This window comes from Paroedura picta, chromosome 11 (assembly GCF_049243985.1).
Source record: "Paroedura picta isolate Pp20150507F chromosome 11, Ppicta_v3.0, whole genome shotgun sequence".
Classification (NCBI taxonomy): domain Eukaryota; kingdom Metazoa; phylum Chordata; class Lepidosauria; order Squamata; family Gekkonidae; genus Paroedura; species Paroedura picta.
In genome coordinates, this window is record NC_135379.1 from 60348504 (window position 1) to 60375823 (window position 27320).

Consider the following 27320-nt stretch of genomic DNA (forward strand, 5'->3'; position numbering starts at 1 on the left):
GTGTTCCCTGCCTGTCCACCAGAAGCTCTGCTAGCTGGAAAGATTTCAAACTTGGCTGCCCTTTGGACCTATGACCTTGCTCAGCAATAGCCTGACTCCTGTGCTTCTAGTCCTCTGACTTGTGACTCCTCCAGCCCTGACTGATTGCACCAGTGTGCCTGCTAATCTCAAGCCCTGCTACCTTCCTGGATCCTTGACTGACTCCCGGTAATGACATCTGCTGTGTAATGGTGATGGTGATAGTAGTAGTAGTAGTAATATACCACCCTCCCAGGCAGCTCAGGCCATGAACATCATGTTACATCATGATCCTGCATTGAGCAGGGGGTTGGGCTAGATGGCCTGTATGGCCCCTTCCAACTCTATGATTCTACAGTACAGAGAGCTAATACATATATAATACAAAATATAAACTACAAGTTTAAACTACAAGTACAACGATATAGGCTAGATATCAGGGGGAAAAATTTCACAGTCAGAGTAGTTCAGCAGTGGAATAGGCTGCCTAGGGAGGTGGTGAGCTCCCCCTCACTGGCAGTCTTCAAGCAAAGGTTGGATACATACTTTTCTTGGATGCTTTAGGATGCTTTGGGCTGATCCTGCATTGAGCAGGGAGTTGGACTAGATGGCCTGTATGGCCCCTTCCAACTCTATGATTCTGTAATTCTATGAAAATAGAAAGTATACTAAAATTTCATCACATAAAATTATCAGTTTTACTACAGTATTAAAACATTCAACCAAAATTGACAGTTAGCCAATTTATTTACATTCCAGCTCATGCCAGTTATTCCATTGAGCAGATTGATGGCAATTCGAGGGGGGGGGGTAGATGGTTCCTGGAGTTGTTAGATGCCTGATAGATGTTAACAGATCACTGGCCCCGATCCCAAACTTGGTGGAAGAGCTCCATTTTACAGGCCTTGTGGAACTGAGACAGCTTCGACAGAGCACAGATCCCTAGAAGGTCATTCCTCCATGTAGGGGTGACGACAGAGAATGTCCTGGCCCTGGTTGAGGCCAGATGTACTCCCCTAGGGCCAGGGATCATTAACCACTTGGAGGTGGTTGAACATAATGCTCTTCTGTTTTGGGGCTTACTTAACCTGTTTGCTTGTTCCTGCTTGAATAGGGACTGTTTGTGTCTTCACTCTTGGACTGTGTGTGGATGGGTTTCCCAGCCGCAAGTGCAGAATAGGTGTGGCCCGGCAGGGTAGCACAGTATCTCTTGTAGATAGGTAGCCAATGCATTTGTTGCTTTAGAGCCCATTTCTGAAAACATCTGATTTTTATTCGTACAAACACTTGACCTATGATCATAGCCCATCTATGAGTCTCATGACTCCAAATCCCAGAGTTCCTGAGGTGTTTTTTTTGGTTATCTGTCATAAACATGGCAGTCTCCCAACCAAAGAAAAGTGATTTGGCCATAAGAGCAGCTCTTGTTCCATCTGAACTGTACGTGATCATACAGCACTTGTAAGCCTGCCTTGGCACGCCACCTTCATTTCTGTATTTGTTCTTTATGTGAGGAGACATTGCTGCAGTTCTAAGGAGAAGGTTATTGTTAGGTCATTCCAAGCCTGCATCACAATTTCCCATGCCTTCTTTGGCAAGTGGCCACTTAGGCTAGTGGCTTCTGAGGAACCCTCAGGTATGTATTGAGGTTCCTCAGGAGAAAGAGCAACAATAGTTTTAGAAGTTTCCTTGAAGGGTGTCTGGCTATTCAAGATGGACCAGCTCTGGTCCCTTCAAGACTGATGGTTCAAAAATGGGAATTCTTGAAACAAAAAATGGGATTTAAAAGAAACAAACCCAACCTGTAAAATAAGATAGGGACCAAAGAGTACGAGAAGTCAAAAATTATTATAAAAATAAATGAAATGCACATTTTATTGCACAGTGCTAATGATCAATTCAAAACAGTGCATTAAAATCTCAATAGACCATATACAAGAATGCTGTCAGTAACACAAAATAACAGTCCTTCCTTCTTTCCTTCCTTAAATTACAGATCCACACATAAATAAATATTCATAAATACCTGTAAACCTTTCCTGGATGGGAGTGAAATCTCTAAGTGTAGCAGTCTTTTGACCTGCCCACAGCCACACACAGATATTTTACTTCAGGATTGTGAATTCTATCTTTCACAATATAAACTGAGGATACTTACTGGCACTTAGACGGCTTCTGGTGGTACCTGTTAATGTTAATGCTGATATTGATATTGTCAGAGACACCCCTGTGCTAATGCTTTTCACTTGGTTTGATGACCTGTCTGGCACTAACAAATTTATTTGGACTAGAATTTCAGTTGCCCTAACCTGGTTTGGCAAGTCTAGCATGATCCTGCAGATCTCAAAAACCAAGAAGGTTCATACTTAGATAGGAGACCGCCAAGGATGTCCAGGGTCAGTACACCAAGGGATGGCAAGCCATGAGTCACCACAAATTGGCTGTGACTTCACAGCACTTTGCACACACACAAATCTTCATGAGCTAGGGTCCATCAAATGAATGTTGGCCTGAACATCCATTTTCCACCCCCACCCCTTCAGACGCTGTTGTAATCAGATTTGGAAGTGGGCAGCTGATGTCTTAAGAATTTTAATTTAATGCTAACCCAGACTGTTTTCTTTAAAATATTTAATATGGTATTGCTAATTTATAAATTAAGTAATATTGACTCATCCAAGATGGAGTGGTATAGAGATTGAAACTAAAACATAGACACAAAACAGACAGAGAAAGTGGGGGGGGGGGCAGTGGAGAGAGAGATCTGGTGTCTGTCCTTTTGTAAGAAGTGTCTTAAATTTGCATATTTACATATTCGTTTTTTCCATTAATTTCAAATTTAGTAATTCCCACCCTCAGCCCCATGCTTCACTTTGGCTTTTTCTACCTCTTCGATGTTTAGACCTCCGATACGTTACTTCCTTACGGAGTGTAAGGAAGGAGACCGATCGGGGGCAGCCCAACCAGGAAGGCCAGCTCATAGGGAACCAAAAGTAAAAGGATTCAGATGCCTTTATACTAACGCCCGAAGCATGGGCAATAAGAAAGAAGAGCTGGAACTTCTCCTGCTGATGGAAAGGTATGATTTAGTAGGCGTCACAGAAACTTGCTGGAATAATCCCCATGACTGGAATGTAATGGTGTATGGATATGAACTGTTCAGAAAAAACAGAATAGATCGAAGAGGTGGAGGAGTGGCACTGTATGTGAGGAAAGGGCTCACCTGTCAGGAAATTCTAGTGAAGGAGAGTATATCTACAGTGAAAAGCATCTGGGTGAAAATAAGCAAGGGGAAAACAAACAGTGTGGTGGTTGGTGTCTGCTACTGAAATATCCAAGCGGCAGGACCTTGTAATCATGGGTGATTCCCAGATATGTGCTGGGAAACAAACTCTGCGAAGCGTCCTCAGTAATACAATATTCTGACCTGCCTGGCTGACAATTTCATTTATCAAATGGTAGATGAACCCACAAGAGGCTCAACCATACTGGACTTAATACTGACCAACAGGCAAGACTTGGTGCATGAGGTGAAGGAGGTGGGGACCCAAGGGGGGAAGTGACCATGTCCTCATAGAATTCCTTTTGAGATGGGGGGACAAGGAAGCTTGTAGCCAGACGCAGATGTTGGATTTTCGTAGGGCAAACTTTAATAAACTCAGAGACATGATGAGTGTCATACCATGGACGAGAATGCTGGAAGGGAAGGGAGCATGTAAAGATGGTTTTATTCTTTGATGCATCAATTCTTTGACGCTCGGCCTTCCTTATGGTCCAACGTTCGCAGCCATACATTGCAACTGGGAATACCATAGCCTTGACTAAACGCACTTTTGTTGGCAGGGTGATGTCTCTGCTTTTTAGGATGCTGTTTAGATTTGCCATAGCTTTCCTCCCCAGGAGCAAGCGTCTTTTAATTCCGTTGCTGCAGTCCCCATCTGCAGTGATCTTGGAGCCCAGGAAAATAAAATCTGTCACTATCTCCATTTCTTCCCCATCTATTTGCCAGGAATTGAGAGGGCCGGATGCCATGATCTTTGTTTTCTTGATGTCGAGTTTCAAGCCAACTTTTGCACTCTCCTCCTTCACCCGCATCAACAGGCTCTTTAGTTCCTCTTCACTTTCTGCCATTATTTATTGAATACATGAAGTATTTTGGAACTTTTAATCAATGTTATATAGTGTTTTACTGTTTTGTATTTTATACTGGTCGTTGACCGAAATAAATAAATGTATATGTATGTATGTAGTGATCAATGTGGCAAAAACGTAACATAACACGGGGGACATAACATAACACATTGGGATCCCCTCATGCCATAATGGGGATCCCAATGCACAGGACATCCCCGACCAACGATCCTCAAAGAACGAGACTCGGGAACACACCACGGGCTGTACCAAAGTGGCTGTCCATGGCCTTCCTTTGCAAAGTATTCCTTGCTGTCCCTTCTTAGCTTCTGAGATCTGATGAGATGGGGCTATACCATGTTTCCTTCCCTCCCCAATCAGTTGCATATATGGACCTTAATAAGGAAGCTTGCAGTCACCAAGACAGCAGCACAGTATAACTGAATGCAAAATATGAAATCAAACTGACCTTTGTTTCTCCAGTGGTAAGCGCAAGAAGTAGAATTTCCGAGGGTCAGCAACCACAGCAGGAACCTCTCTTCCAAGCCTTGAGCACTATCAATTTCATAAATTTTGGGAGTGCCATCTGTTGCCCATGATGCTCAATCCCACATAAGCGACTTTTGATGTTCCATCAGCCTGAACAACCAGATCCTAGTTTGCTTTCATTTTCACTTTTGCTCCTTAGGCTGCACACACAAAATGTCTAGAAATTTCCGAATCCAGAGCTGGCAACACTCTAGTCTGTGAGATGCAACAACAGGGTTGCCAGCTGTGAGCTGGGAAATATCTGGAGGTCTGGGGGTGCGGGCAGAGTAGATCCTGAGAAAGATAGAGTTTGGGAGGAGAGCATCCACAATGGGGAATAAAACCATCTTCCAAAGCTGCCGTTCCCCCTCCCGATGAGCCATTCTTTATTGCCTGGTGATCAGTTGTGATCTCAGATCTCCAGCCACCTAGAGGTTGGCAAACTTGGGGATGATTGCTGGGCCTAGTTAATGTCGGAGCGCCTTTAGCACTTGCTCCCCGAGCTGTTGCACAGAGCCTCCTCTGATTTATATTCCCCTTACAGCTGGATGCCACTAGCAAGAGTCAAACGGATGACCTTGCATCATTTTCAAAGTGTAAGAGCAACATCTGAAAAGCATTTGAACTTCCTCGAGAAGCCACACACACTCTGCTTCCACTCGCAGGCCTGAAGGCTGAGAACATGCAAAAAACACATGGGCATGTGACTGTCCTCTTGACAAAGGGGGAAAAGGGGGGGGGAGAGAGAATGCAGGCAGAATGGAAACAAAATGTTCTTTGGACCGCTGAACAAAAGATCCTTTTGTTTTCCGTTCAGTTGCTTTGCCTTGCTCGTTTTGGCCAAGCTCGGGACAACTTTTTGTTGCTGTTTTGCTACTAAGTTTTCTCTGCCTGGAAAAAGATTTATTGTCCAGTGCCCACACACATGGATTGATATCGTTTGGAGATTGCTGCTGGAGATGCACAGCTTAATTTGGAAATACAGCTGTTTCACACTTGCTGAAAAGTAACTCTAATTGTTGCAAAGTTGCCCAAGTTATAAATAAAACAATAAGGGCCCTTGTGTGGGCCCTGTCCAGGATGGGGAAGGGTGCCCTTTGGCCCCTTCCCCCCGGAATGACAAGCAGAGGGCCCAATCTGCAGGCGCAAAGTGCCTGCCGATTGGGCCTTCCACTTGTCATTCTGGCACCAAGGGGCCAATCGGCCCCTTGGCCCTGAGAAGTCGGGAGGCGCACAGCACCTCCCGACCCGCCCACCCCCAACTTCCACCGCCTTCCCCCCACGGCGCCATTCCCACGATGCCTGCCTCTACCACAACGAGCCGCCCGGCATGGACAGCCTGGTGGAGATGGCATCCCTCCCTCCCTCCCTCCCTCCCTCCCTTCCTTCCTTCCTTCCTTCCCTTCACCCACCCCTTGCCCTCCTTTATCGCTCCCATCCATCCTTTCCTCTTCTGCCTTCCTTTCTTACATTCTTTCTCCCAATGCTTACTCTCCTTTCTCCCTTTCTATCTTTCTCTCTCTCTCACTTTCTCTCTCTCTCTCTCTCTCTCTCTTTCTTCCTTTCTCTATGCCTGCCTGCCTGCCTGCCTTCCTTCCTTCCCTCCCAGGGGGGCCAAGGTCCTGGGGGGCCCCTCCCACACCCACCCACCCACCCACGTCCTGCACATACCCACTTCCCGTTAGTGCCCACTGTATTTTTCCTACAGTGGGCTTAATTTCTCATGTGTGTGTATGCACACTAGAAATTGGGGAGGGGAATTATGTATGTGTATATATATATATATATACACACACACACATGCATACATACATACATACATATCTACATACACACACACACACATGCAATTTGGGTAAGGAAATGTTATGGGTGGCCTTTCATCACTCTAGTTCAGAAGCATCCAGGAAGAATAAAGGATTCCATCCAATCTCAGCATGTGGACAAGTTTTTTGGTTAGTTAGCACTGTGCTGTACATGTTGTCAACGAGCTTTCCTAAATCCTGAAGTACATCAGCTTATTTTGAAAAAGGGAGGTCATTAACCCAACCTCAGAAATCTCTAATGATCTGCTGAGGTCATGGTCAACTCCAGGCTAAATTAATGTAAGGTCCACTCTTAGCCATGACCCAGAGGCTGCAGCTAGCAGAAAATGCAGCTGCTCATGACCTCACTAGAATACCATGGAGGGCACATATCTGACTTACCCCCTAGCAGCTACATTGGCTTCCAGTTGAATTTCAGATCAAGTTTAAGGTTTTGGTGTTAGCCTTCAAGGCCATATGCAGTCTGGACCATTCATATATAAGGGGCTGCCTCTCCCATTTTGCCCCCAGAAGAACTTTAAGGTCTTCTAATACCACTGTGTTGGTGATACTAGCCTTGAAGGAAATACATCTGACCTCAATCAGGGACAGAGGCTTTTGGGCTGGGGCTCAGCCTGGTGGAATGAGCTGCCAAATGAGAGCCAGGCATGACAAAACTACCTAAGTTCTGCCATAGTTTTATGATCTCTGTTTTATTGCTTGTATGTTTTAGCAGCTTTTAAATTATTTATCTTGATGTATATCTTATATATTTAATCCTATGCCAGATGACACAACAGTATGCAATCAGTTCCAAGGTCTGCCTGAAGAGGTTGATTCAGGAACCCAGGAGCATGTGCAAGCCCCAACGTAGACCTGAAAAAAGTCACAGTCCCGCACAGGTGAGAGTTCTAGGTCTTCTCCCCCGCAGAACCCACAAAGATCAGGAAACACTTCACAGTCCCTGACAAGAAAGAGTTTTAGTTCTGCTCCCAAGGGTATGAAGAAACGGGTACTAGTAATTGGGGATTCCTTGCTAAGAGGTGTAGAGGCTGAAGTGTGTACACCAGACTTGTTGTCTCAAGAGGTCTGCTGCCTACCTGGTGCATGCATGGTGGATGAGGTGAAGGAGGTGGGGACCCTAGGGGGAAGTGACCATGTCCTCATAGAATACCTTTTGAGATGGGGAGGCAAGGAAGCTTGTAGCCAGACTCGGATGTTGGATTTTCGTAGGGCAAACTTTAATAAACTCAGAGACAAGATGAGTGTCATACCATGGACGAGAATGCTGGAAGGGAAGGGAACATGTGAAGGGTAGGCGCTACTCAAACAAGAGCTATTGCATGCTCAATCAATGACTATCCTAAAAAAGGTTAAGGTATCACCTGTGCAAGCACCGGGTCATGTCTGACCCTTGGGGTGACGTCCTCTAGCGTTTTCATGGAAGACTCAATACGGGGTGGTTTGCCAGTGCCTTCCCCAGTCATTACCGTTTACCCCCAGCAAGTTGGGTATTCATTTTACCGACCTCGGAAGGATGGAAGGATGAGTCAACCTTGAGCCGGCTGCTGGGATCAAACTCCCTGTCTCATGGGCAGAGCTTCAGACTGCATGTCTGCTGCCTTACCACTCTGCGCCACAAGAGGCTCGTTGTACTTGCAGTTTAAACCCATTTAATATCTGTTCCATTATCTTACCCACAACAGAGGTCAGACTCGCTGGTCTGTAGTTTCCCGGGTCATCATTCCTCCCTTTTTTGAAGATCGGAATAACTTCCAGTCCTCCAGGACATATCCAGTCCTTAATAAGGTCCCAAAGATGATGGACAAGGGTTCTGCAAGTTCTCTGGAAAGTTCTTTGAGCACTCTCGGGTGCATTTCATCTGGCCAGGGGATTTGAACTCATCCAGTGCAGCTAAATGCCTCTCAACAACTTCTCTATCTGTGTCGACTTGCCACCCAGACGCTATCCCTTGGCTACTGCCATGTGCCTAAACCCTTTGACCTGTGGAGAAAAAACAGATGTAAAATAGGTGCTGAGCCTTTCTGCTTTCTCTGCATCCTCCGTTAGAGTTTGTCCATCTGCACCCAACAGTGGGCCTATTGCCTCCTTTACTTTACGTTTTCTCCTCACATAACTGAAAAATCTTTTTTTGTTACAATTGGCTTCCCTGGCCAATCTTAGCTCACTCTCAGCTTTGGCCTTTCTGATGATTGAGGAACGGGAAGGAAGCTATTTGGAAGCAGAGTTAAACTGACACACGGCCCCAAAATGTCATTAACAAGCTGTTGGAGCTCGTTTTGGACTGTGACTAAACAATTTGCTTCTGAAACGGGCCCGATTCAGGCGTTTCAAGCCCATTTCACTTCAAAATACACAGTCCTTGATGTGACAACAGTTAACCAAGCCATCCTGGGACCAGGGGTCTGTAAGAGGCCCCTAGATGATGACCAATGAATATGGGGGGATTGTAATGGGAGAGACTTTCCCACAGGTATGTGGGCCCTAGACCACTGAAGGCTTTAAAATCCTGAAATATTGCACAGCCCCCTTCTGGCCCTCCTTTCTTCACATTTCCCTTTGATCAAAATGGAACTGATTAGAAACTCACTCCAAATTCCTGAAAAAGATGGAGAAAGGGATTGCTGGATCCCAGGAAGTAATTGGAATAACTCCTCTTAACAACCATAGTTTAACAAGTTCTCTCCAGAAACAGCATACATTACATAATATAAAAAGCACTTTTATCAAGTATAAAACCTTCCAATATTTGCAGGTCTCCTTTGTATTCAGCCATGATTTCCCTGCTCTCTGGCTTCCATTTCCTCTTAAACATGACCATGTCTGAATAAAGATAAATTTATATTATATTTATAGTCAGGTGGTTTGTTCGCATTCATTTTAGTTCTTCTAGGTAGTTGAAGAAGAGCACCTCTTCATTAGGTTAGGAGGAAGAGGACTCCAAGGAGGCCCATGGCAAAAAAAATATATTGAATTTTGGAATCTCTACACATCTGTATTATTTCAGAGACAGTGTGAATGATGTTTGGAACCTAGAAATTAAAAGGAAGAAAAACACATAACGGACAAACATCATTCATGTCTCCCGAATCCAATGAATGGCTTAAGTTTTAAGGTAGAGAAAGGCAATTTCCTGTTCTTAGTAGCTTCCAGGTTAAACACCATCAAAGTGAAACACAGTTCTATGGCTTTAGGATTCATTCCAGGTGGAGATGTGGATTTAGGGTTTAGATTAAAGGTTCTGAAGAATAGGTTGGTTTTCAGATGAAATTTCAAAGAAGAGAAGAAGGTGACACTATGTAGATGTTCTGAGAAAGTTTTACAGTCAAAGAGTATGAGAGGGCAATAGGCAGAGATCCTTGCTTTCATGGCCAGAAGAGTTTTCATTTTTTAAAAAAAATTCAAATCAACAGTTACAGGTATAGTTGTGTCTTTTCAGGTACAGCTACCTCTTTGAAGCAACATCATCCCCATAGAAAGCACAATTCATTTGTTGGCATTGCTTTCAGTCTCAGCTATGAATAGATTAAACCATGCACCTCAAAATTCTGGATTCCATGTATGTAAACTGGACCCCAGAAACCTTTCTGTGGTGCTCATTCTGAGGACTGGCTTTGTGATGGCTCCTGGATTTCTTTTTTGTAATTTGTCGGCCACCACTCTCAGCCAGGCTGGCTCGAGGCGGCTTACATTATAATAAGATAAATAAAATATCCTAAAATAATAAAACTCCAGAGTAAAACCCCAAGCAATAATAACAGTAAAAAAAAAAAAACCCACCAGCAATGAAGTTGCCTAGACAAATTCCTCCCTTGGCGGGTCTAAGGAACTTTATTGCTGTTTTTCTTTCTTTTTTTTACTGTTATTATTGCTTGGGGTTTTAAACTGGAGTTTTATTATTTAAAAATATTTTATATATAATTATAATATAAGCCATCATGAGCCAGCCAGGCTGAGAGCAGCGGCCAACAAATTGCAAAACAAGGAAGTCAAGAAGGGGCATTTCTAGATGTAGATTAGAATCCCACCCAGCTGAACCATATCTAGCTATATACTAGAGTTGCAAAACAGCTTTATGGTGATTGCATGTCAATGTGATGGAGGAAAGTGATATCAAGAGTGTTCAAGATGATAGACTTCCAGAGATGGTTTCCCACTGCTTGCCTGTGGGCTTCCTAGGTGGCCTCTCATCCAAGAGCTAAGCAAGGCACAACATGCTTAGCTTCAGAGATCTAACAAGATCAAGCTACCCTGGACCAAGCAGTTCAGTGATAATGATGTCCTTTTTCATAATCTATACTTCACTGAGATCCCTGGCACATCCAATTTAGGGAGGCAGAATGAGTTGAATTGCTTAGCATTTCTGTTGACCAGAAAGGCGGGGGGGGGGGGGGGGGAGATCTTTGTTTCTTGTCAGGTAGTTGAGAACCCATCCCCTTATGCAAGAGATTCCACCTATGGGGGCTTCTTTTTCTTCTGTATCATCTCTTGGATCACCAAAGCACCATGATTAATAATTCTGGGAAATGCACGATTTAGAAAGAAGATGTCAGTTTGACCTTTTAAGAATCAGAAATATATACCCATCTCAAGAGATCTGAAACTGGACATTGATAAGACGGAGATCCTCCTTTCCAAGTTTTCTAACCTTTCAGGGATCAAATGAATCATTCCTTTAGCACTTCTTTTAAGTGTGTTGTGCATCCCTCTTTCAGCGGTGTGGGACGGTGCATCCGGTCCGGCCCTGGCTAAGTTCACTCAGACTTATGTCCCATTTGTTTAAACAGGAATGACTGCCAAGTAAGCGTGCTTAGAATGGCAGGGTTTTATTTAGTATCAGTGTGTGTAAAAATTCCATGCAGCTTAGGCAACAGTCAAAGTAACAAACAATCACGGTTGTCTTGCAAAACATCAGATGGAAAGGGCTACATTAGCATTTTGCTTTCTTTTTTTTAAATGACATATCTACAATTTCTTCTTCATTCTTCTTCTTACTCTCAAGGCAGAACCTTTGATTGCCAAAGAACAACAGTGTGGGCATCTCCGCAGCCCCCAAGACTACTTCCAATATCAGCCACCTCCAAGTAGAAGGTCCCTCCTCTCTAATGAAAGCTAGAAGCTGGTTGCTTCTCCTAACCATACTTTGCCATTAATTACTTACTCACTTTATCTACTCATAGCCAGCTTTTTGCAGGTCATCACTAACCATTATCACACAAGCAGCTCAAAAAGAAGGTGGCCATTTTTTGAATATCACACCAGGAGAACAGGACTACTGTATATACTCGCATATAAGCTGACCTGCATATAAGCTGAGGCACCTGGTTTCACCACAAAATCTGGGCAAACTTATTGACTTGCATATAAGCTAAGGGTGGCCTATTCCATGCTCCATCATCACAGACTCTCCCATCCAGCCTCCCCACCCCCAACAAATATAGAAAAGTCAAGAGGATAAATAGCTGCTGGTTTTTGTACCCCGCTTTTCACTAACCAAAGGAGTCTCAAAGCGGCTTACAATTGCCTTCCCTCCCTCTCTTGATTCCAGATGCCCTGAGATCGTTTATGCACTGCTTCAACTTCCTCTGTGTAGTGCAGCCTTTCTCAACTTTTGGACAACTGAGAAACCCCCAAAACATCCTTCAGGCTTCAAGAAACCCCAGAAGTGGTGCAACTGTGCACTTAATCATTTATCCAAGCAACTTTGCAAAGTTTTTGCAGGGCCTGCAAAATGGAGCTCTTCCGCCATGTTTATGGTTGAGGCCAGCGCAGCGAGGTAAATCTGATGGGCCCCCTGGTACTAAGAGGGTCAGCACTTAGCTTTGTCACCCATGCTCCCTCTTCCCACTCCAGTTTGGTGTAGTGGTTAGGAGTACGGACTTCTAATCTGGCATGCTGGGTTTGATTCTGCATTCCCCCACATGCAGCCAGCTGGGTGACCTTGGGCTCACCACAGACCTGATAAAGGCTCTCAGCCTCACCCACCCCACAGGGTGTCTGTTGTGGGGAGAGTAAAGGAAAGACTAATGTAAGCTGCTTTGAGACTCCTTTGAGTAGAGAAAAGCGGCATATAAGAACCAACTCTTCTTCTTTTTCTTCTTCTTCCTCCTCTTCTTCCTCTATGTAGATTTGGGGGTTTAATGAGTTGAAGACTGCCATGGTTCTCAGTTTTATATCCAGAATTTTTTTACTGGGTTTTTATATGGACAGATTGTAACCCACCATGAGCCAGTTCGGGAATGGCGGGTAATAAGCCTAAATAATAAATAAATAAATAAAACCATTTTGTGCAGTGCAACCCTATGACCTACACAGAAAAGTCTTCTTTATTTGTTCAGCTTTGTATAATTTGTGGAAAGCCAGGAGAGGGGGAGCTTTTCATACCTCAGTTGGTTTGGGAAGCCACAATTTTGCATTTAAGCAACAGCACAACCATCACCTTTATGTATAATTACACCAGCTATTTAAATGGATTGACCCCAAGTCTCTGTTAGGCTCATATAAGGCCTGAAAAGCAGAAATTAACATGCTGCTTCTAACATGCCCACAAAAAACTCTGCTATGACCTTAGTCTAAAGATAATTGAAAGTATACATTTCTATGAACTAAAACACAAAGGTTAAACAAGGGTAAGGAGATCAGTGCACTGTGCTAATCAAAATAGTGTCCTCACAGTAAAATCTCTGAGAGACACAAGTCTGAACACATTCTCCTTTCAAATGGTAGCCAACAAAGGACTCCAATCCTTTGCTCTAGAATGTATTCAGTGGCATCACTGAGTCAGATCTTTTCAGCCGTTGATGTGACGCAACTGAGGCACAATGCCACACTGATACTCCAACATTTAAGATGTACTCAGGTGTGTTCCAGCTCATGAGCTCATATAATATTTACGAATGCCCAGACTTGTGTACCATGATCAAGTGGCTTAAAAAAAGAATATAATAGTAGTACTTAGATCCTGATACATTGTTTGATAATGAAAAGGCTTTTGATTAAGTTGAGTGGATTGTTGATGACAATAGGCCAAGTTCTAGACAGCATACACACACCTGCTAACTTCACAACTCTGCTGTTACGTCTCCGAATTGACACATAGGAAGTAGGAGATGTGATTTGTTAAATCTGATTAATCAAATCTTTGTCTCAGGAAAAGTTGACCTTTCCTGGAACTGACATGGACTTAATAAAAGTTGCCAGTCACTTTCTTTGCTCCCTATACACAAGTCAGTAGCTTAACAGGAGAATGGTAGAACTGGCTCTCTAAGACCGTTTATGCACTGGAGGTTTCATGCTGGGCTCCAGGCTGGAGTTTTAGTCGTGGCAGGTTGCTCCACCTCTTCCTGCACCTACATGGGGGAGCATTTGGCCTGGTGCACCTCATCCACTCCCTATCTGTGCTCCTGATAAGGGGGTGGGGCAGTGAAGTTCCCAGCGCATAAACGGTCTAAGAGAGACTGATGGCTTTATATCAGATTTCCTCTTCTGGGTTGAAAACATCACCCAATTGCTTTGAATAACCTTTTTCTTGCTAGGACAGTCAACTAACCATTTTTTAGGATGGCTCTTTGTTGATATAGCTGGCTGATAAGACAACCAAGTGCCACAGAGAAAGGGTCTCCTGTACAAAAGAAGGAATCTCATAGGGCACAACTTCTCACACAGTAAGCTGTTCTTATGGAAATGCCTTCCAACACAGCTATGCGTGCTCAGGAATCCAGCCCTTCTTTGCATCTGATCAATATTCTGGCAGCCACCATCTTCCAGATGCACAGCCACTATAAAGGAAGTATCTTGATTATTTGGTAGACTCGCTCCTTTTTTTGTTTGTTTGTTTTGTAAGTTCAAATTTCCCTGGATAATGGGCCCATTTAATATCTTAGCAAGTTTTACCGTTTACATTGCTGATGGCTATACCAAGAAGGGTTGGGGAGCAGACCTATATAGTTTCAAATGTGTGGGAAGGCCCCATACTTGCAGCCAGTTTGTTGAGATTCTCTGTAACGTAGCTAGCCTTAGATTGTGTTTTGATCTCTTTGCCCACTGGTGACTCTGGGATTGATTCGGTGAGAAATAGGCGAATCTAACTTGCATTAATACTCTTGCAAGGAAAAAACTACGGTAACCCCTTGAGCAATTTATTTCAGAACACTATAATAGAAAAGGAGGACAGTGCTAGGTTTTACACAAGATCTTGCATGAGCAAAACTGTGAAAAGTCCTTTTGTTTGTTTTTGCTTGCATAGTGCTGGACCCAAACTATGTGGTCAAGAGGGCCATCATGTTGCAGCTGATTTAGAGTGACCAGGTAGGGATTTCAAGTCAAGAGGCAAACAGAAGTGGTTTGCCATTGCCCACCTTTGCATTGTGTCTCTGGACTTCCCTGGTGGTCTCCCATTCAAGTTCTAACCAGAGCTGACTCGGCTTGGCTTCTGAGATCTGACAAGATTTGGCAAATCCAGGCCATCCAAATCAAGGCAGTCCAAGAGACAGTGGAAATTATTTTTTGTCCACAAGGGAGACACGCAGCACACAAGAAAAACGTAGCTTTTTTGTTTTGAGAAGTCATTTTATGGAGTAATATTTATATGTTGCCTCTTACAGTCACACTCAATGAACAACTCCATATAGACTGAGACATACTTGGTTCCCAGGCATAAATTCTTGTCATAATTCTTCTTTGCACTCAGTGGCTTATGCTTTGGCACCTTGTTGGAATTCCTTCCACCCTTGGATTCCACCCTTCAAATATTTCCACTGTAGCCTGGTTATCCCACTATAGGAAAGCAATAAACATGCTCTGCCATTGAAGCATGGTCATAGCAAGACGTAAATTGGAAACATTATCCAGATGGAATAGTCAAGCCATCATTCTGGGCTTGACTGGGCGTGACTGTAAGAGGCAACATCTTTTCACAGAGAAAGCCCAGCTGCACCGCATGTTTAGAAGAGAAAAACTCCCGTTTTGACACACAGGCATGTGACCCTCTAAAATGGTTACCTGGTATTGTTCAAGGGTGCAAAGTGGGCAGGGTAAGCAATTAAGGAATATGTTGGCAGAATTTGAATATGCAGAGAGAGCAGAGTACCAGGCTGATTAAAAAATTCAGTGGAGAGAGAGAGAGAGTTAATGAGAGATCTAACTGCCTTACTTGCTGTCATTGGCAGCCTGCTTAACCACTGTTCTGGAGGCAAGCAAGTAGGAAGTGTGCTCAAAAAGCAGGAAGTCTCCCATTGACCCAATCAGGAGAAGATCATTTTAAAAATCATCCGGAAATATCATCCTATCAATGCTAAATATACGTCTCCTCCAATGCCCCCTGCAGGACACCCTTTACATCCTGCTCAGTTATACACATGGCAGACCTTGCATATTCCAATAAGATCTGCCTTTTGTAACTGTTACATCAAAGCAATCCCTTATATCAACAACAGAAATATAAAGTGAAAGATGAAGCGTTTCATTTGATGAAAGAAGGAAAAGAGGGCGAAAATAAGCACCAAAACACTCTTGCCCAAAGGAACAAGCTAAGCAATAAAAACAACTCTTAGAGATAAGTGACCAATAAAGGACTGACATTGTTCCTGGACTGTACAACTTTATATGACAGCTGTTCCTTCAGGCCTGATATGAATATTATGAGCCTGGTCAAGAGGATTTTACATTCTGCTCACTTCCCTTTGAATTCCAGTCCTAATTCCAGCTGCAGCAACTGACCTAAGGTTTCCTGGGCTGGAGAACATATACTGCAAGTCTCAGTTGGATTATAACACTGCCCTGACCAGACCCAGAGTGAAAGAAATTCATGGAATGCTTAGATTCAAGGCCAAAACACCCAAGAAACAGACAAGACTTTAATGGTATAAACTTTCAAGAGTCTAAGTGCCCTTAGTCAGAAATGGGTAGAATAGAATCCTTTTATCCCCGTCAGGAGGTAGGAGGGGTGCAGGGTAAAGAATGCTTGTAAAGGATGTGAAGGTACAGTTTGTATTGTCATCAGCTCGATTAGGCAAAAACATTTAAAAAATATTGTGTTAAGCTCTAAGCGTATTTTTTTAATGAGCGTATTTATTTGCATTCTAGTAATTTATACTGAAGAAGATTTGCAATTCGAAACAGGCTTGTTCATGCTGCTGGGAAACACACAGCAGATTCCTGCAAGCTGTTTGCATGTTGCTGCTGCTGTGAAATACACGGAAGAGTAAAGAATATCTACATAAACATCCACTACTTTGGCTGTGGCTCTCCAGATGTCCATGGACTATAATTCCCATGAGCCCCCAGGATCATAGGAATTGCAGTCCATGGACATCTGGGGAGCCACAGTTTGGACACCCCTGTCTTCGAATCCATTTCCAAGACGCCCATTTCCTGCAAGAGAACTGGTTTTGACAGTCTAGAGCAGGGGGAGTCAAACTGCGGTTCTCCAGATGTCCATGGACTACAATTCCCAAAAGCCCCCTGCCAGCATTCGCTGGCAGGGGGCTCTTGGGAATTGTAGTCCATGGACATCTGGAGGGCCGCAGTTTGACTACCCCTGCTCTAGAGATCAGTTGTAATTCCAGGAGATCCCTAGGCCCTACCTAGCAACTGTAACTTTACCCATCCACCCCCCCCCCACTGTCCCCCTTTTTCTCCAGCTTCCAATTCAACAATGAATACAGGTCAAAGACAAGTGCCGCTTGCCAGTGCAGCCTGAGATTAGGCCTATGATCCGTATTCTCTTTATTTCTATTTCAGAAAGTTCAGAATTAAAAGAAACAGAAGCCGTTCGCATAACACTGTGGCTTGGTTTTATTAAGACTCAGTCAGGCTGTTTCAAAGAAATGTTTCTATTTTGGATCATTCGGAGCTGACCCTTTAATTACTGCACATTCCTGCCTTTGTTTGCAAACCACGACTTTATTTTTCATGGAGAACAAAGGTATGTGGTGTCTGATGTCCTTGGGAATTTGTTTTTATTGCGCCCTTCCTTATTTATTTCTCACAGAACATTAGTCGCCGAAGTTTTCTCATCAGTCATGCAGCACACTCGATATCTCGTTCCCGGCCCTACTTTCTAATGCCATATATACCGAGGAGTAGAATGGATCTCCATTGTGAAATGCAATTTTAAAAAAAAGGCTATCAAGTGGGCTGTCAAACATGTGGTGCCTACAGGATTTATATCCCCAGGTGTAATGCAATTAATTGCTTTAGCAAGTGTTTCTGCAATATTTGCAGCATAGGTGAGGGGAAAAGAACTGAAAAGACTTTTTTTTTGTCAGAGTGAGAAGGAAAAGGCTGTCAGCTCCAGATTGTGAAATTCCTGGTGACCCAGGTGGTGGAACTTGGGGAGGTCGGGGAACGGAGAGATCTCAGTGCGGTACAAGGCCATAGAGTTTGTCCTGCAAATCAGCCATTTTCTCCAGGGAAACTGATCTCCATAGTCTGGAGATCAGTTGTAAATCTGGGTCCTCTCTAGAAGTTAATGAAGGGATGACTTGCTGGTTTGCAAAATAGCAGAACAGAGGAAACTGATAGTAAGGCTACACAGGCTTCCTACAATAATTTCTTCTTTGTATTTACAGATTTACGAGACTAGTAGGCATGGTCCACATTTTACTCTGTCCCTTGTATAACATGGCAAATACCCAGATTTACTTTCAACGTTTTACACAAATTAAGATTCCTATACACATCTACATGACAATTACTGGAATAAACACGCAACGAACAAAAGAAGAAATTCTTCTTCTTCTTCTTCTTCTTCTTCTTCTTCTTCTTCTTCTTCTTCTTCTTCTTCTTCTTCTTCTTCTTCTTCTTCTTCTTCTTCTTTTCAAGCCAAAGAATACAGAAATGAAAAATAGATATATTTTGGAGACCAAGCCCTATATTTTGGAGACCAAGTGGGAAATTATAGAGATACAATATGAATGTAAATTAAGATAATTCCCTTTGAACTCTGGTGTTCTTCAGCCCTGCCCATTCTTCAGCCCTGCCCATCTTTTTGCTTGGTTTCTCTAGTTTTCATCTTGGTGTAACCAAGCTTTTCTGGGGAGGGGGGATTTCCATCCAGTTTCTTTGACACTGAAATGTCCCCATCTGATGGGATGCTAACAAGGCCAAATAACCCCAGAAAAAGAGAGAGAGAGAGAGAGAGAGAGAGAGAGAGAGAGAGAGAGAGAAGTGTTGCAGAAACCCAAAAGGAATTTAGTGAACCTTGAAGAACAATGTATCCTTAATGACTAGGGCAGACGTTGGACGAAATGACATGCAGAGTTCTTGGTCATGTGCCAGTGTAACTAAAGGTTAAGAACATAGGACACTGTTTATAAATAAAGTGAGAACAGGGGCGGGTGCCGTGTGCTTTGCTTGCATATTTGGCCAATGAGTTAGAGAGAATGACCTACGAAAAAATAGAGGAAAACGTTCAATTAAAAATGGATGATATAGCAAGGGTGCAAAACCATATTTGTTAGGCTATAAAAGCATCACTCACAGCCTGACAGTTCAGTCAGGAGTACCTCTGTGAATGGACAAAGGCAGACCAGATTATTGATTCAAAACTAGTTGAACTGTCATTTGTTCTTCTTTGTTGGGTGGTCGTTGGGTTCCTACATTTGTAGAATTTAAAACTAAGAATGTTACGTACTGTCAACAGGTGAACTATGTATGACTAGGGCAATGCCAATTACCACTTTGGGGTTGGGAGGTGAATTTCATCCAGGCCAGATCACCCAGGGATTCTGGATTTTTTTTTGGAGGGGGGGGGCATCATCTGAGCATGGAATTGGTGCCACTGTGGGTAGGCAGGTAGTTGTGAATTTCCTGCCTTGCACAGCAGGTTGGAGTAGATAACCCTGGAGATCCCAAGTTCCAACGCCATGATTCTGTGATATATGTAAACTTGGGGAAAGTTTACAAATATTGGCAGCCATTAGAATTGCTCTGTTGCACAGATCCTACATCAGAGAAAGATGTTGTTCTTTACAGACTCCCTGATAAAAGATCACCTGTTTGGGGTAGTTGTTAAGAGCAGTGTTTTTTAATCTGATTCCTCACTTATCCCACTTCTCTAAATACAACTAGCTGGGTGACCTTGGGCCAGTCACAGTCCTGATAGAGCTGTTCTCACAGAGCACTTTTGTCAGTGCTCTCTCAGATCCAGATTATATGATTTATAGTCGGATCCACTGTCTATCTAAACCAGCCTTTTTCAACCTTTTGATCATGAAGGAATCCCTGAAATATATTTCAGGCTTTGAGGAACCCGGGAAGTGGTGACACACCCCTTCAGAGAAGTGGGTACAGAAGTAATATGCAGGAGCCAGACAAATTATTGGACTAGATGACCCATGAGATCGCTTCCAATTCTATTATTCTATGATTCTATTATTCTATGAATCATTTTTCCATTGTGGAGAGACTAGGCCTATAGAGCAACAGAGGAACTAGGCTCCGAAATGTCCAGTGATGTCAACAGCCATAAGAACTTCTGGGAAAGGCTGCGTAAATGCTGGGGAGATCTCGCCTAACTCCAAGGTTTCCTGGAACCCTGGTTGGGAATTCCTGCTCTAAACTCAGAAAAACTAGAGAAGGAAGTAGAACTCTGTGAGGCTGGGAGAGAACTCATAGGGGGGGGGGGAGGTTGATCATGCTGCATTAGGAAGGTACTGTTGAAGCCCCTGCCAAACAGACAAGAATGGGTGGTTGAACACATGAATCATCTAGCAAATAACTGGCTCCCAGTTTGCAAGTGATGAACAGAACACGAATGAAACAGGCAGTGGTTTGAGCATCTCTACTAATCTGAACATGAGGCTGGGAGTTCAATCCCAGCAGCCGGCTCAAGGTTGACTCAGCCTTTCATCCTTCCAAGGTTGGTAAAATGAGTACCCAGCTTGCTGGGGGGTAAACGGTGATGACTGGAGAAGGCACTGGCAAACCACCCCGTATTGAGTCTGCCATGGAAACGCTGGAGGGCGTCACCCCAAGGGTCAGACATGACCCAGTGCTTGCACAGGGGATACCTTTACCTGTACTAATCTAGCAGGAACTGTAAAAAAAAAAAAAAAACCCTGCCTAACTACGCACCTAACCATCAAGATGTAGAATCTTCCATCACTGTATTTACATCAGGAATATAGATAGCAGATACCGTAACTTTCTTTAAAGAATTGTATGTACCTCTGAAGTCATGGGATCTATACAGAATTGGAGTGCATGCATGGAATAAGTTGGGTTGACCGTCTCTCACTGCTCAAATATGAAGTCCCCTGGTCCCTCAGCAATACATACCACCAAATTTCAATAACTTAGAGCTAGATCCCTACAGTAATCTGTTTATTGCTTCATGGTGTCGGGAGGGGAAAGTACATTGAGTACATCGACAGACTTGGAACCTTTCCGATGGCAGCACGTGGGCTTGGCGTTTTTTTCATAATCATAATCCTTATGGACAAATGGTAACCAGCTGGGAAAGGATTATTGCCAATATTTGATATTCTCTAATGGATTGATCGTGGCCTTGACTGGTCATATTTCAACAGGCAAAATCCTCGTTTGTTTCTGCGGATCGACACATGCGGAAAATCTGGAGCGTTTGATGTCTTAATTAAAATGCGTGTCGGGGCAGTGAAAAGTATCCGGTTGCATTGCAATATTGAAACCTCCCCCCCCCCTTTCAGTAGACTAAAACATGTGGACAAAATGAATTATTTGATGTCTTAATTAAAATGAGGGACTGGGAAGTAAAAAGAGTCCAAACAGACTATCCGTATTAATTCAGCAAACAGATGATACGGGTAACTACATTCCCTACATAATATCCAGCTAAGATGGAAACACCACGTGTGGTATAGATGGTAAACTATGATGCATTGCAAAAGTGGTAGTGAATTCATTCTTCTTCCTGCATGGGTCTTGTGGGGGGTGCTTAGGGGAGCTGTAGCACCAATGGCGGATGGATGGGGCTCTCCAGAGGCCTGTAACAACTGCCCACATTGTTGTAACATTCTGCTTCCTTCTCCATGGGAAACGGAAAGCTTTCATGAAGAAAGATCTTATCAGCTGAGTTTGGTGTTTAATTGCGTTGTCTGGAATGACCATTGTCAATTTTTATTGTCAATGTTATCCTTTTTATATTGTTCACATATATTTAACTTTTTTTGTATTCTGTGCTGATCAAAAAATGTAACAAATAAATTGAAATTGACTGTCCAAACTGATCTCTGCAAAAGCCCATTGAGTAATCATGAGAAGAGTCCCGCTAGGGTTGCCAACCTCCAGGTGGCGACTGGGGATTTCTTGGGATTACAACTGATCTCCAGGCAACGTACATCACCCATTCATTCATTCATTCATTCATTCATTCATTCATTCATTCATTCATTCATTCATTCATTCATTCATTCATTCATTCATTCCATATCTTCTGGCAAAAATGCCTGCTCTGGAAAATGGATTGCATGGTATCACACTCTACCAAGGTCCAACTCCCCAAACCCCAGGTATTACCCAACCCAGAGTTGGCAATTCTAGCCCTACTGGATCACACCATGCCCTGATGTAGACTCCTAGCACTGGGTTTCAGAAGTTTGCTGCCTCTGAATATGAAAATTCTGTTTACACCCTGAGGTAGAAGCCATTGATGGATATATCTTTGAAATAGGTGTACCGCTACAGACTTTTACGGAAGTACATTCCCCAGTGTTCTTTGAGGGAAGCAATATCAAACTGAACTAGTTCAATTTTCCATTGTACATATGCCTTGATTTTCAAAGGTCATAGCTGTAAGTTAGTCTATATAGAACCATAAGGAAGAAAGGATCTCATGCCACATTAAAAATGCATGTTGTATGGAGAGGAAGGGAAGGCGACTGTAAGCTGCTTTGAGACTCCTTCAGGTAGTGAAATGTGGGGTATAAAAGCCAACCTTCGATATAGATGACTAGAAATTAAGCCCGCTGTATAGAAAATAAAGCGGGCGCTAGTGGGCAGTGGGTGGAGGGAGGAAAGGAAGGTAGGCAGGCAGCCAGGCATAGAGAAAGGGAGAGAGAGAGACAGAGACAGAGAAGGGGAGATAGGAGAGTAAGCATTGGAAGAAAGAATGGAAGAAAGAAAAGTAGAAGAGAAATGGATGGATGGGAGCAAGAAAGGAGATTAAGGGTTGGATGGATAGATGGGTAGAAGGGAGGAAAAGAAAGAAAGAAAGAAAGAAAGAAAGAAAGAAAGAAAGAAAGAAAGAAAGAAAGAAAGAAAGAAAGAAAGAAAGAAAGAAAGAAAGAAAGAAAGAAAGAAAGAAAGAAAGAAAGAAATGGGGAAGGAGAAAAAGAGGCAGAGAGAGAGAGAACGGAAGGAAGGAAGGAAGGAAGGAAGGAAGGAAGGAAGGAAGGAAGGAAGGAAGGAAGGAAGGAAGGAAGGAAGGAAGGAAGGAAGGAAGGAAGGAAGGAAGGAAGGGAGAGGGAGGGAGGCAGGTAGGCAGGCAGGCAGGCAGGCAGGCAGGCAGGCAGATAGGTGCAATGGAAGGGGACGCGGCAGGAGTGGAAAGAAGGGGCCGCTGGGCAGGTGTGGGGGTGAGTAGTGAGGGGGGAAGAGCTAGGGGTAGAGAAGGGTGGGGGCAAGGTGTTTGGGGGTGGGGAACCAGCAGCAGAGTGCAGGGGTGAGTTGTGGGGCGGGGGAAGCATGTGGGGTCGAGAGGGGTGGCTGCCTACCAGTGTCGGCATCGACTCCCATGTTTGTGTGTTGTTTGGGGTCAGTGGCGAGTCTTACGGCTGGCTGGCGGGCACCTGCGGGTGTTTGGGCTATGCAAAGAGACAGGGCTGATGTGTCAGTGATGTGGCAGGGCTGTCCCTGTGGCGGGGCCGGGCTGCTGCCAGACAGCTGCAGGGCTTCAGCATAGGAATGGGACAGGGCCGCGGCATCAGCGACACGTCAGGCCTGTCCCCTTGGTGGGGGGCAAAGCCCCCCCGCCACCTCTAGCAACTTGGGCCAGGCGCCTGCGTGTCCTCACGGTAAGCAGCCTGGTCATGGCTGTCTGGGGGGAAGGTGGTAGATGTGGGGGGGTGGGCGGGTTGGGAAGCTCTTCATGCCTCCTGACTCATCAGGCCGAGGCCAAGGGTCCAATCACCAACCATGCTGCGCTCAGCTGGTGATTGGTGCCTTCTCCCTGGAATGATAAGCGGAGGGCTCAATCGGCAGGTGCAATGTGCCTCCACTTGTCATTCTGGGGGGGAAGGAGCCAATGGGCTCCCTTCCCCCATCACAGACAGGTTCCACCCCAAGGGCCCTTAGCATTTTATTTATACTGCTTCCACAGAGCAGTTACAGATGTTGTATGCCACCCCAAGATGACAGGCTCAATAGGGGCAACTTATAAGTACCAATCAGCCAATTAACCAATCAGCCAATTAACCAATCAGCCAATTAACCAATTAGCTAATTAACCAATTAGCCGATTAACCACTTAACCACTTAACCACTTAACCACTTAACCAAATCAACCAAATCAACCAAATCAACCAAATCAACCAATTAACCAATTAACCAATTAACAATTAACCAATTAACCAATTAACCAATTAACCAATTAACCAATTAACCAATTAACCAGTTAACCAGTTAACCAATTGACCAATTGACCAATTAACCAGTTAACCAGTTAACCAATTAACCAAATCAACCAAATCAACCAAATCAACCAAATCAACCAAATCAACCAAATTAACCAAATCGACCAATTAACCAATTAACCAATTAAAAAACAAATAAATAAATTTGGGCCTAATACATTTTGATCTATAAGATGTGATGAAAACCTTATAGATTGAAACATGTTAGATTCAAGGTTTTTGTATTTATAGTGTGCATGTTTGTGTGAGGCGTGTGTGACCTTTAGGGAAAAGAAATGTTCCTTTTTTATGGTTCTGCAATTACCTTGAGCTCTGTTTAATAAACTGCTTCTTTAATATATTTTTACTAGGGGCAAAGCCCATTGTATTCAAGAATACAATGGGCGCTAGAGCTTGGCAGTGGGAAGAGGAAGGGGAGGAGTTGTCCAGTCTGTAAGGGCATGGGGTGGAATGTGTGTGTTGTGTGGGAGGTTGTGGTGGCATGGTGGCAAATGAGGGTATGGATATGGAGAGATGGGTGTCAAGAACCTGTGGTGTGGAATGTTCGTTGATTGTGGGAGAGGACTGACCTTTGGGAATTTTGGCATAGTGGTTACAGATGAGCTTTCCAGAGCCATGTCCTCAGATATGTGAAGGGAAAATCAGACTGGAGACTCTTCTTAGGGGAAGATTACATGGCAACCAATTCCTCCCAGTTTTGCGTCATTTCCCTTCTTGTGTGAATTAGGCCACATTCACCGAAATGCCCCTCTGCCCTAATACACATGGGGTAGTCACAGTACACAGGTGTCCACCCTGTTCCTTCTTTTCTATTTTTTCAGTGTTGATAAAATGTTATGTGCCCACATGCTTCTTTCATGGTTGTTCCTTAGAAGAACGGATTTTTGTACCCTATTGCTTACTACCCAAAGGAGTCTCAAAGCGGTTTACAAACACCTTTTCCAGTCGTCTCTCTACAACAGTCAACCTGTGAGGTATGTGGGGTTGTGAGAGATCTGAGAGAACTGGGAATGGGGCGCAGTGACTCAGCAGACCTCAGGTGTTTCAAAGCATTTTCCAATCGTCTGCCCTTTCTCTACCCATAGCAGAATCCCCATGAGGGAGGTGGGGTAGCAAGCCTCACAGGGAAGCTGGCAACCCTAAGAGGAAGACTCTCTGTGCACAGCAGTCTTGACCTTAGTAAGGTTTTTTATACTGTTTTTTTATTTGCCAGGCCAAGGTTATTTGCCAGGCCAATAAGACATTACAGTTACCATGTATCTCCAGACATTTACTTGTTCTCTATTGACTGTTTCAGGCTGTAAATATTTATTTAGAACTTCCTGCACTTTCTAAGCTCATAGGACTGATGCTGGTCTGCCTGTCTGCGCCCCGGAATACAAACAGTTGCTGGTAAGGGCTGGCCATAACCCATAGGCCAGGAGGGACACTCCTGGACCACTCCCTCCCAACTGCTGGCAAAAATGTCTCCTCTGAGGCATTGTATGATTTTGAAGTCCCACCTCCAAACCTCCAGGAATATTTCCAACCCAGGGGTAGACAACCTCCAGGTGGGGCCTGGAGAGCGCCTGGAATTACAGCTCACCCGCAGAGTATAAAGATCAGCTTCCCAGGCAGAAAGGACTACTTTGGACAGGGTTGTGATAGAGAAGAAATATTTAAGGCCTCCCACACAGGTTGTTGTTGAATTGAAAGACTTGAGGTCTACTGCACAGGGTTGTTGTGCAGATGAAACAGGAGACAAAAGAGCCAGTTTCTTCTGCAGAATAATGCTGTGTAGTGACTTCAAATCTGCAGAGAGTTGCAAAGAAGAAAGACACATGGCTTGGCTGTGTCTAACGCCCGGCCAGAGCAATATTTTAAGTGAGAAGGGGCTTTTCTGTGGCCTCCCTGTCAGGCAACTGTTTGGCAGAAGGGGAACGTTCCCCCCCCCTCAAAAGGAAGGCCCTCGGGCTCCCCTGCATTGCTCTCTAAAGGAAAATGCCTCCCTCCCCTCAGTTAGGGCCTCTCAGAGGCTCCTTCGCAGCATGCCTGAAGGGGGGGAAGGGGAGCACTCAGCAGCCTCCTGCCAGCTCTGTCAGGGTTCTGAGGCAATTTGCTGTTAGACATGACAGTTTGGACAGCCTTGGGGCAAAAAGAGCTGGCGCAGCCTCTGTTCTCCTCCCCCTTGGCAGCCCTGCTGACCTCCTCTCCCTGCAGTGGTCAGGAGCAGACTGGCAGCCAGACTGGGCTGGGTGAATGGAATTTTGGTCTGTCCTGGTGAGGGGCCAATGGGGAAGGCACTTCGCGCACCTCCCCATTGGCTGCTTGGCCCTTGAGTGGCCTGTGAGTGGCACTTGGAGGGGCGAATCAGGAGCCGCTTTGCGGCTCCTGATTTGCCCCTCTGAGTTTTTATCATGGACAGAGCCCTCCCTAACTCCTCCCCAATAGCCCTTAGGGCTTTATTTAACTGCAGGGGCGGTTAAAGATAATGACAATTTATTGCTCACCCTCTCCCTAGTGACTCAGACCAATCCAATATACATAAAATAGGATAAAATCAATATTGCCAGAGGGTTGGTTGTGGAGATCAAGGGGTGGAACCAGGAGTGACAAGCAGCAGCAGCAGCAGCAGAATGGAGCTGAGATTAAAGGCTCTGCTTTTTGGAGGGTGCACCTCTTCCCTTGCGTGGCCAACCCCAGCCACTGAGCAATGCAGGCACGTGGGGGATGAGGCCAATACCCAACAGCGCCCCATCATCCCATATATAAGACAGACCAAAGGGTGACATTCCCACAGGAAAGCCCAACCCATAAATAAGCACCTGCATCACTTGCACCATATAAATCAGCCATAGAAGAATTTGTCCTTCATGATGCTAATGGCCACTGGCAGCATTTTTGCACATGTGCAGTGTGACAAACCAGTGGAAACCTGTTCAGCAGATTGAAGGACTGATGGTTCAACTAAGTTCAACTGTCAAACACATTCACAGCAAAATGTGCAGGACCTGGAGTCACTGGGCTCCATTTCAGGTGGAAATTAAACAAAGCCGGAAATATTCTGTCACAGACATCCCCAAGACTCGGTCCGTGCAGCTATTTCATGCTTGCAAAAGTTTCTCTCCATCTCTTTCTCTCCACAGGGTATTTCAAGAACAATCCTATGCAATGATTTTTCTTGGCATATGGAGTGACGAACATCATTGAAGCGTTCCAAAAAAAC

The 27320-nt window shown here is 44.3% G+C and overlaps 1 long non-coding RNA gene across 2 annotated transcripts; it reads left to right on the top strand.

The window, feature by feature from the left end:
• Positions 1–27320, top strand: LOC143820365 (uncharacterized). 2 transcript variants are annotated; one of them, XR_013225320.1, is made up of 3 exons: positions 1–207; positions 7271–7384; positions 27241–27320. It is a non-coding gene; the product is annotated as an uncharacterized LOC143820365 (long non-coding RNA). The 2 variants fall into 2 exon arrangements; XR_013225321.1 differs by lacking the exon at positions 27241–27320 and adding an exon at positions 17244–17356.